Source organism: Mesoplodon mirus (genome assembly GCF_964341445.2).
Source record: "Mesoplodon mirus genome assembly, chromosome: 14".
NCBI classification, from domain to species: Eukaryota; Metazoa; Chordata; class Mammalia; order Artiodactyla; family Ziphiidae; genus Mesoplodon; species Mesoplodon mirus.
In genome coordinates this window covers 63,049,202-63,060,564 of record NC_138990.1, presented here as the reverse complement: position 1 = coordinate 63,060,564, position 11,363 = coordinate 63,049,202, and positions in this window count along the sequence as shown.

Here is an 11,363-nt window from a genome sequence, read left to right as displayed (position 1 = left end):
TGATTTTCCTCATGATATATTCTTTCTGGCTAAGGCAGGTACTCACTGTCTTCTAGAGCAGGGGTCCCCAACCCCTGGGCCACGGACCTGTGCCAGTCCGTGGCCTGTTAGGAACCAGGCCACACAGCAGGAGGTGAGCAGTGGGTGAGCGAGCGAAGCCTCCTCTGTATTTACAGCCGCTCCCCATTGCTTGCATTACCGCCTGAGCTCTGCTTCCTGTCAGATCAGCGGCGGCATTAGATTCTCATAGGAGCATGAACCCTACTGTGAACTGTGCATGCGAGGGATCTAGGCTGCAGGCTTCTTATGAGAATCTAATGCCTGATGATCAGAGGTGGAGCTGAGGCAATGATGCTAGTGCTGGGGAGCGGCTGCAAATGCAAATTATCATTAGCAGAGAGGTTTGACTGCACAGAGACCGTAATAAATCAATTGCTTGCAGACTCATATCAGAACCCTATCAGTGAGTGGCAAGTGACAATTAAACTGCATCTGGTGGCAGGCTTTATAGTGGCAAGTGAGTTGATGTACTTCAGTTGTACAGCTGCATCTGGTGGCAGGCTTTAAGTCAGAATCCGACACTTATTTCAGTCCGTGCATGGCCCGCTCATTATTTTATTTACTACTTCTGTCTGCGCCTCTTTCCCTCACTGCTCACTTGTCTCAGTCACAGTTTTGGTAAGCCCACAAGTTAACCCTAACCAAAATGAGTAAAAAACAAGCGTCCCTGGAGCTTCTTTGAAAAGAGGGAAAGACCCAATGATGAGACAGCAGAAGACTCTACGACTACCAACAAAAAAAGGCTGCATTTAAAAGAAAATACCAAGAGTCGTACTTAAATTATGGGTTCATTGCAACAGGTGATTCACGTTCTCCAAGCCCGCTTTGTATAGCATGTGGCGACCGACTATCCAGCGAAGCCATGAAACCTTCAAAACTGCTTCATCACATGGAGATGAAGCACCCTGCATTAAAAGACAAGGCTTTGGAATTTTTCAAAAGAAAAAAACGTGAACACGAAGAACAGAAGCAATTGTTGAAGGCCATCACTTCATCAAATGTGTCTGCACTGAGAGCATCATTCTTAGTGGCTAACAGCATTGCTAAGGCTAAGAAGCCCTTTACTGTTGGTGAAGAGTTGATCCTGCTGCTGCTAAGGACATTTGTCCTGAACTTTTAGGAGAGGCTGCAGTTCAAAAGGTGGCACGCGTTCCTCTTTCGGCTAGCACCATACCTAGACGAATGGATGAAATAGCAGAGGATATTGAGGCGCAATGGTTAGAGAGGATTAATGAGTCACTGTGGTACGCAATCCAGGTTGACAAGTCTACTGATGTTGACAACAAGGCAACAATGCTTGTTTTTGTGCGATATATTTTTCAGGAGGATGTGCATGAGGATATGTTATGTGCACTTCTGTTGGCAATCAACGCCACAGCTGCAGAACTATTCAAGTCTTTGTGTGATTACATATCAAGAAAACTGAATTGGTCATTTTGTGTTAGTATATGCACAGATGGAGTGGCTGCCATGATTGGATGGCTTTCTGGTTTATACTACTCTGGTCAAAGAGGTCGTTTCTGAATGTGAGTCTACGCACTGTGTCATCCATAGAGCAATGCTGGCTAGCCAAAAAGTGTCACCTGAACTTAACAATGTTTTGCAGGATGTGATTAAAATTATCAACCACATTAAAGTACATGCCCTTAACTCACGTCTTTTTGTGCAGCTCTGTGAGGATGCAGAACACACACGTCTTCTCTTACACACAGAAGTGAGGTGGCTTTCTAAAGGTAGATGACTGCCCAGGGTTTCTGAGATATGAGAGCTGCCCCAGAGATTACTTTTAGAAAAACAGTTACCACTGGCAGCACATTTCAGTGACACAGAATGGGTCACAAAACTTCCTTACTTTTGTGACATATTCAACCTGCTCAGCGAACTCAATCTTTCACTTCAGGGGAGAACGACAACTGTGTTCAAGTCGGCAAATAAAGTGGCTGCATTCAAAGCCAAATGAATTATGGGGGTGACGAGTGAACATTGGGATTTTTGACATGTCTCAAACAGTAGCAGAGATTTTGAAAGAGACTGAGCCAGGGCCTTCTTTCTCCCAGCCGGTGCATGATCACCTATCTCAGCTTTCAAAAGAGTTTGAGCATTACTTCCCAACCACAAAAGACCCCCAGACAGGGAAGGAATGGATCCGCGACCTGTTTGTGAATAAGCCAGGTGAATCGACTTTGTCCATGCTAGAAGAGGATCAACTGCTTGAGATCACAAATGACGGTGGCCTTAAAACTATGTTTGAGACAACTTCAAATCTCCATACGTTCTGGATTAAAGTCAAGGTGGAATATCCTGAGATTGCCACAAAAGCACTGTAAAGCCTGCTTCCATTTCCAGCATCCTATCTTTGTGAAGCAGGGTTTTCTGCAGTGACAGCAACCAAAATGAGATTACAGAGTAGACTGGACATAAGCAACACACTTCGGCTGTCACTGTCTCGCATCACCCCCAGATGGGACCATCTAGTTGCAGGAAAACAAGTTCAGGGCTCCCACCGATTCTGCATTATGGTGAGTTGTATAATTATTTCATTATATATTACAATGTATTGGGTGGGCCAAAAGGTTCTTTCGGTTTTTTCTGTAAGATGGCTCTAGTAGCACTTAGTTGTCTCTAACTTCATTTGAAACAATTTTGTTAAATTGCATGTGACAGCTGTCATATCAGTGTGCATTTAAAACAAGACTTATCAAAATTGGTGAATTTTTGTGTGGCCATTTTAATATTGAAGATGGAAGAAAAAGCAACATTTTCTGCATATTATGCTTTATTATTTCAAGAAAGGTAAAAACGCAACTGAAACGCACAAAAAGATTTGTGCAATGTATGGAGAAGGTGCCGTCGAACATGTCAAAAGTGGTTTGCAAAGTTTCGTGCTGGAGATTTCTTGCTGGACGATGCTCCACAGTTGGGTAGACCAGTTGAAGTTGATAGAAATCAAATCAAAACAATAATTGAGAACAATCAACGTTATACCATGCGGGAGATAGCCGACATACTGAAAATATCCAAATCAAGCACTGAAAATCATTTGCACCAGCTGGGTTATGTGTGTCGCTTTGAGTTCCACATAAGTTAAGTGAAGAAAACCTTCTTGGCCATATTTCCACATGTGATTCTCTACTGAAACATAATGAAAACGTTTCGTTTTTAAAACAAATTGTGACGGGCGATGAAAAGTGGATACTGTACAACAACGTGATGGAAGAGATCGTGGGGCAAGCGAAATGAACCACCACCAACCACACCAAAGGCCGGTCTTCATCCAAAGATGGTGATGTTGTGTATATGGTGGGATTGGAAGGGAGTCCTCTATTATGAGCTCCTTCCAGAAAATCAAATGATTAATTCCAACAGGTACTGCTCCCAATTAGACCAACTTGACGAAAAGCGTTCAGAATTAGTCAACAGAAAACACATGGTCTTCCATCAGGATAACGCAAGACCACATGTTTCTTTGATGACCAGGCAAAAACTGTTACAGCTTGGCTGGGAAGTTCTGATTCACCCGCTGTATTCACCAGGCACTGCACCTTCGGATTTCCATTTATTTCGGTATTTACAAAATTCTCTTAGTGGAAAAAATTTCAATTCCCTGGAAGACTGTAAAAGGCACCTGGTACAGGTCTTTGCTCAAAAAGATAAAAAGTTTTGGGAAGATGGAATTATGAAGTTGCCTGAAAAATGGCAGAAGGTAGTGGAACAAAAGGGTGAATACGTTGTTCAATAAAGTTCTTGCTGAAAATGAAATATGTGTCTTTTATTTTTACTTAAAACACCAGGACTTCCCTGGTGGCGCAGTGGTTAAGAGTCCATCTGCCAGTGCAGGGGACACAGATTCGATCCCTGGTCCAGGAAGATCCTACATGCCGTGGACAACTAAGCCCACGCGCCGCAACTACTGAAGCCCGTGCTCTAGGGCCCTCATGCCGCAACTAACGAGCCCGCGTGCTGCAACTACTGAAGCCCGCGTGCCTAGAGCTCGTCCTCAGCAACAAGAGAAGCCACCGCAGTGAGAAGCCCATGCACCGCAAAGAAGTGTAGCCCCTGCTCGCCACAACTAGAGAAAGTCCCCAGGCACTTTTTGGCCCACCCAGTAATAATAATAGAAATAAAGTGCACAGTAAATGTAATGTGCTTGAATCATCCCCAAACCATCCCCCCGCCTCCCTGGTCCATGGAAAAATTGTCTTCCATGAAACCAGTCCCTGGTCCGAAGAGGTTGGGGACCGCTGTTCTAGAGTCTTTCTCCTGATCCAGAATAAGAGTCATATTTGTATTGGGTGACCTTTAGTAGTTGCATATCTCTAGCCTGAATCTAAAAGATCCTGGAGTCTGATCTCTTATTCTCCAAAATTTCATACTTGTAGGGTCATTTCCTCCCCAAACTCAGTTCCTATCGAAACTCTCAAACCACTTCTGGCTCACATTTTGAATCATGACTAATCTTAAAAATACTGTCATGGCTGAGAGGTTGGTTTTTTGAAACTCTCCCTGATCTCCTTCAAGTTGGGAGAGATGCTCCCCCATCTAAACCCTGCCTGAAAGACCTAGCGTGCTGTGCTGTGCCGTCTTCTCTGGGTGTTTAAGCTGCATCCAGCTGTAAGAACACCAGGTATAGCACAACTGAACTCACCTAATGAGCTCCCTTTTATAGAGAAATGCCTAAGGTTCTAGTACTTTTTTGGACAGTTGATATAACAAATATCTATTGGAAGAAGGTTTGTAAAACAAGCATTGAAGGTCCCACCCCTGTCCTCTGTGGAGGAGAGAGGGCTGGAGGTTGAATCAGTTGCCTCTGACCAATGATTTAATTGATCGCGTCTGTGTGATGAAGCCTCCATAAACACCCTTTTGGGACAGGGTTCAGAGAGCTTCTGGTTTGGTAAGCACAGGCAGATGTGGGGAGCGTGGTGTGCCTGGAGAGGGCATGGAAGCTCCGTGTCCTTTCCGCATACCTTACCCTATGCATCTCTTCCATCTGGCTGTTTTGAGTTATATCCTTTTATAATAAACTTGTGATGTAGTAGGTTAAAAAAAAAAGCATTGAAGATGGTTTTCACTATGTTGTTCAATATTCCTTGTATAAGGACCCAGAGAATACATTTCTTTGGGGGTTTAATACAGCATAGTTGGTTTCTCCTGTTGAACTAACATGTTTCTGCAACAGGGTTAACAGTCTTTGAAATTATTTTTAAATGAATTTTCACATCCTATAAATCTTATTGTTCTGGGATTTCTTGTCCACTGAAGCAATGATTGGAGCAGGAGGTGAGGGGAAGGCAGATAGAATATTAGATCAGTATGTTCCGATTAGATTTTTCCTGGGTCTGTAGCAAGATTTGTGGATGGAATGTAATCATTGTTAAGGGAAAAGGTTTTCTGAATTCCTTTAACTCTCATAGAACGTATCAAGAGTTAGGCCTGCCTGACTAGTTCTTAGAAAATGAAGAGAGGAAATCCTCTTTCTTCTCCTCTGATAGATAGTGGGAAGGAAAAGGGGGATGGAGAGAGAACAGGTAGATCAGGCACCAGGGTTTTTCTCTGCCACTTTCTTTATTGCCTCCTCCTCTTTCCCTACCAATATGTCAGGGCACAACCTATTGGAGTGTTTGAGGCATCTAGAACATATGAAGGAGACAGTGAGTGTCTGGGCTAGTATTCTATCTGCCCCCAGGCACATGGGGAAGATGACAAGTCCAGGAGCACCCACAGGATGGCATGGATGTGCAACAGGAGTGGTAGGTGGGGAAGCCTGAGACAGCACCCGAGGAGGTGCTGGGAGAGCCAGCAGGCGGCAGAGGACAGGAGCAAGTGCTCATTTGGGAAGCTGGTGGGGACCACAGACTTCACCGATGCATCCCAACACAGCACCCTGCAGAGCAAGATGGGGCCTGTGCCACCGCAGTGGTCCATCAGTTCAGGGAGAAGGCTGGTCCAGCCTCTGGCAGTGGAGAGCAGTGGGGATCCGGGCACGACCCAGGAGCCCAAAGACCTTCTCCTGGGCTGCCACGAGGATCTTGTCAGAACCATTTGCCACACTGGGTTCAGGAGGCAGAGAAAAGAGTCTCCCAAAGGTTGAGATTCAACGGAGTCATCCATCACTTAGAAAGACAATTTTAGTACTGAATCAGATTGGAAGTTTATCAAATTGGACAAAATTTAGTCAACCCCCCCCCCGCCCCAGCCAAGTAGGAGTCAGCTCCCTGGTGGAACTGATAAGAAATTGTTGATTGATTACAAAGAAAATGAGAAGACTACATTTTTTTCCCCACAATCGCATTGTAAAATAAGGACATGTGCCCCACTACACATCCTTCTTATGAAACGGAGAATTATTTACCTCATCATGGTCTCTCTCTAGTTTCAGAGCTGACTTGCCCTTGATACTCAATAACAACAAATATTCTCACTCACAGGTTTGGAGCTAGGCAGGTCAAAGTCTGGGGCTGCATGATGACTTTTGGGGCACTTTTACATTTGTAGGCCCCTTCCTCCATTAAAAAATAGTAAAAATTATATTTTATGATTATGTTGGTATAAAAAATATATTTTATGATTATGTTGGTATATATTAACATTATATATTAAAACATTTTCTTCGACCTAAACTTTTTTTTTCTTATTCTGATTTTGAAAGAACCTTTTATACATTTTCACGGGCTCCTAAAGCATCACGGCCCCGAGCCCATCGTGGCTTGTACTTGCACTTGGCCTGGGCCCGCCTCTTTGCTCTTGCCTTTCTCATCTGTAAAATGGGCTCATTGGATTAAATGACTGATGGCACTCAAGAATTTGGCCCATGGTGATCATCAGTGTTGGTTTCCTTTCTTCATTTCCATGGATTTGATTTTCAATTTTAGTGATCGTGTTGCCTATGTGGTTTTCACTGTGAGTCACCTTCAAATTCTTTGGGGAAGTAGGTGGAGTATAACTTATAAATAAAAATTCCTTTTTACTTCCTCAGCACTTAGCACAATGCCTTGCTTTATAGTCTCAGTCCTTGTTTGTTGACTGTGCCGGTAAACAGCTCGTTCCTTTCCCAGCCTCCACCCACCACCCTGTCCCACCCCAGGCCTGACAGACCCTAAAAGCGTCCTTCTTTCCTTTCTTCTCCCTCCTCTCTCTCCCTCGAAATTCTTTCCGTAGTAGCCTGTACTAGGTGGGCTCTTAGAGTGAGGAAGGCACCCACTAAATGGCAGATCTTTGAACTGGGTGATCTCCCCACAGCCCCAAGGGGTAGCCCGCGAGTTGTGCTCCTTCACTGAGGAAGCTGTGGTTCAGAGGGCATCAGGAATTTGCTCAAAAAATGACAGGACAAGGATGTGAACCCAAGCCTATCTGACCGTGACTTGGCGTGATGTGTGAAGCCTCCATGATTTGTAATTTCTAGAGAGTTACTTGGAAAACTAATGCAAGGGGATGTGTTTCCATTGCTGAGGGAGATGTTTTTTGATAATTTGAGGGGTTTTCTTGGTGCTGCTCAAATCAAACCCTGTAGGAAAACATCTGTCCCTTTAGGTGTGTGCTCACCTGTCACTCTCACCTGGGCCACTCATCAAGTTGAAAGTTTGCACTGAAACCCCCTCCCTAAATGTTAGAGAGGAGTGAGGCCAGAAGTAAGGGGGGACAGTAATGAGTCACCAAGACCGAGTTGGAGTTTAAAATGGTGTGCCCAATAGGAGGGTAGAAACTAAACACGATTCCTTGCTAGCCAGATGTCAGAGTGCTTATTATCTGCCAGGCGTGGGGACATGAAGATGGTATCAGAACGTCAGTGAGGGAGTGTGTGAGATCCTGAGAACAGACAGCACCTGACATAAACACTGGCCCTCACAGAACCAAGTGCATAATGCGCTGGGCACCTCCTGTGCTGCGTGCTGGGGAGATGGGCATGAATAAAACATCCTCCCACCGATTCAAGAGAAGACAAAGCAAAGATTGCCCCGTGATGGGATAAAATCTGCAAGTGAAACAGAGAAGCATGTGCAAGTTTATTTATGTCCTATTACACAAGCGCCTCCGTTCTCCGCCTACACCCCACCCCCTCAATCTGTCACAGTCAGGGATCTGCAGATCTGAGCATTAAAATGAATTAAACAGATTCAGTGGCAAGTCGTGAGTAGGAGGAGGAGAAAAGCAGAAGGTGGAAGAATGAGCTGGAGGGAGATGTCAAAAAGACAGCAGGTATTGGAAGTCAGTACATGGACCCCCTGGAGAAGGGACTACGGATCAGGCAGGGACTTGGAATGTTCCATTGGAACACTCTTATTATTCATGATACCGGCAGAGGCTCACATTTACTGAGTGTGTCTGTTCTAAGTCTGTTACACGTATCAGCACATTTTCCCTCTAGTTACCCTGTGAGGTAGCTTTTCTCACAACCCTGTATTACTGATGAGAAAGTGCAGGCTCAGGGAGGGGCATTGACTTGACCCGGAGAACTAGCCCCTGAGCCTGCACGGGCCTGTGGGTTCTGTGGCCTCCGCGCGGGTGTCTGTGACTGCGGGACAGGTGGGGTCGGGGTGGTGGTGCAGCACTGCTGCAGCCTCACTGGGGTTTGGCGTGACTGTGCGGTCTGCATCCTGCTCGCCGTGACTGCCTCTGTGGCCACGGACCAGTTCCTTGCCCTCTTTGTGTCTCAGGTTCCTCGTATACGAAATGAAGATGATGATGATGATGGTGATGCTGACACACCTCATAGGCTGTTGTAAAGATTTAAAGCGACTCTGCACGCATAGAGTTCAGCACAGTGGCTGGCCTGACAAGTGCTTGATCGTGGCAGGCGTCTTCAAGATTAGGGTATGCTTCCTGGGAGAGCTCCCTGCCAGCCCCTCGCAGGACTCCCTGTGGACTCAGCATCAGCATCCGGCCTTCAGCGCTCTCACACGCAGGGGCTGGAGGACGTGGGGAGGAGGCCTGCCCAAGACACACAGTGGTGACCACGGAGAAGAGCCTGGCCCCAAACTGATGGCCGTGCTGGGAAATGAGGATGGCTGCACCTGAGCCCCCTTGGACGTGGGACATGAGAGGCCTGTGCCTGGCCACGGGGCTGCTGAAGGACCTGGCCTGATCTCCACCTCCCAGTGGGGCACAGTCTGGCTGGGGGCTCACAACTCTCCTATGTGAACCAGTTAGTGGACCAGGTGGCGTCTTTCCAAGGACCCCACAGTCCTGGCCATCAGAGAGCAGGTGTGGGTGGAACAGACGGGAAGAAGGCCTTGGGGCTGCAGAAGGCACACGCACGTGTGTGTGTGTGTGTGTGTGTGTGTGTGTGTGTGTGTGTGTGTGTGTGATGCTGACTCAGAAATCACAAGGGCTAGCGTCGGGTCTTTCCTCCCCACCTGTGGTTGGATCTCTCTCGTTGCCCGCCAGCAACTCTGTGGCCACAGGTGAGGCCCAGCCAAGGCTGAGGTCCTCCTTCCCAGAGCTGCTCTAGGCTGGGCTCACGATGCAGTCTGAACGTACAGGGCTCATTCTGCAGGATGCCAAAAAACGCGCCGCTACAAGACTTTTCGGGATGTGTTGGTGCAGATGATTCCATCCCACCTGTCACAAAGGGAGGCCTGGCAGCCATCTGTTAGAGTCTTTATTCCCACTCCTCCCCTTTCATTTTTAGCCATAGATTTTCACAGTTTGCATTACTTATTTAAATCTGTTCTTTAAAAAGACACGTATGTTGCTAAGTAAGGCAATAGCAGCTTTTGCCCATTGAAGCCTGTTCTTTCATTCTCTGTAGCTGGCCGTGGCCCCAGGGGAGACCCTCCTGTGCCAGCATGGTTCCCTCGACCAGGCTGGATTTAGGACTGTGTCTACCCTGGACTACCCACTCTGGCTGGATTTGGGATTTAGGACTTAGGACATGATGCTCAGTACTTGAGTGGGGAGTGGGGGGTGGAAAGCCAGATTTCAGCCTTGGGGCTTGGTGGTCGGTTCTGCTTGTCACCTACTATGAACTTTAACGTGACACATATTTAAGACTAAGAATATGACCCTGGTTTCTTGATCTCTACTATGGAGGATACAGATCCCCACTGTAACCCATGGACGATACTGCAGGTTTAAATGTAATGCCTTTCAAGTCATGCTTTACCGTCAGGCCATTGATTCAGTTATTCAGCACCTACTATGCACCAGACACTGTGTGCCAGGTTCCAGCGACAGCTCTGGACAAGAGACAAAGTCCCCACACTCACAGAACTGACACTTTAGTGGGGAGACACCTACGAGAAAGCCAAGGACCAATTGTGTTAAGTGCCGTGAAAGGAACAATGGGGGCGCCGTGATAGAGACAGAAGGGCCCTGGGGGAGTGACATGGAAGCTGGGACTTGGAGGGTGAGAGCCATTAACAACACTCCATGCAAAAGGGAGAGCCTGTGCAGAGGCACAGAGGTGAGAAGAGTTTTACACATTTGAGAAGCAGGAGAGTAATCTGGCCTGCCTGCCCCTGGAGCTCTTAAGAGAAGGAAGGACCAGACACTGTGCTTCTGCCCATCCGCTCGGAGCTCCCCGGAGGGCCAGGCCTCCCCGCACACCCGGTTGTTCCAGGCCCTACCTGTGCCTGCACCTGCCCAGAGTCGCAGAGGGGTTCTGCAACCTCCTCCCCCGACACCACCACCCTGCTCTACCCGACTCCGCCAGAGTCTCGGAGCTCACCAGCCCTGCCGCCTTCCCAGCGTCTCTGCTGTAGCCACAAGGCACCATTCACTGCTCCCGTCCGCGCCTTCAACCTTCAGCCCACTGTCAGGCTCGAGCTACTGCCTCTCCCCCCTTCTTCCTGGTGACATCTGAGGACTCTCCAAGGCCTCTTCAAATGCCACTCTGTCTGCACCCCCATATGCGTTCCTTCCCCCTTTCCTGTAATGCTTATCCTATTGTTAGTATTTTGAGTCTCTCTCCCCAGCTTCCCACGGGCAAGGTCTGAAGCACCTTTATATTTGCATTATTAGTATCTGATGCAGAGGAGATTCTCGCTAAGGTGTGTTGAATGAATCCCGCACGAGCCCCCGAGAATAATAATCTCCCTCATTTATACAGCATTTACCAAAGCTCTTTCAAAACTCTGCCCCATTTTCTGCTCACAACACTCTATACAAGTGGTGGTGACCCACTGCACAGGTAGGAACGTGGAGAAAGGTTATATGACTTACTCTTAATCACACACAAATTGGTGGCAGGGCGGGCACACCGGCCTAATCCAGCCCGCCTCACCAGCCTCAGGGCACTCAGAGCTGGAGCCCGAGAAACCCCAAGTTTCTCAGGAATAAGCCTTAAGGTGTAAGTTGAGTGTACA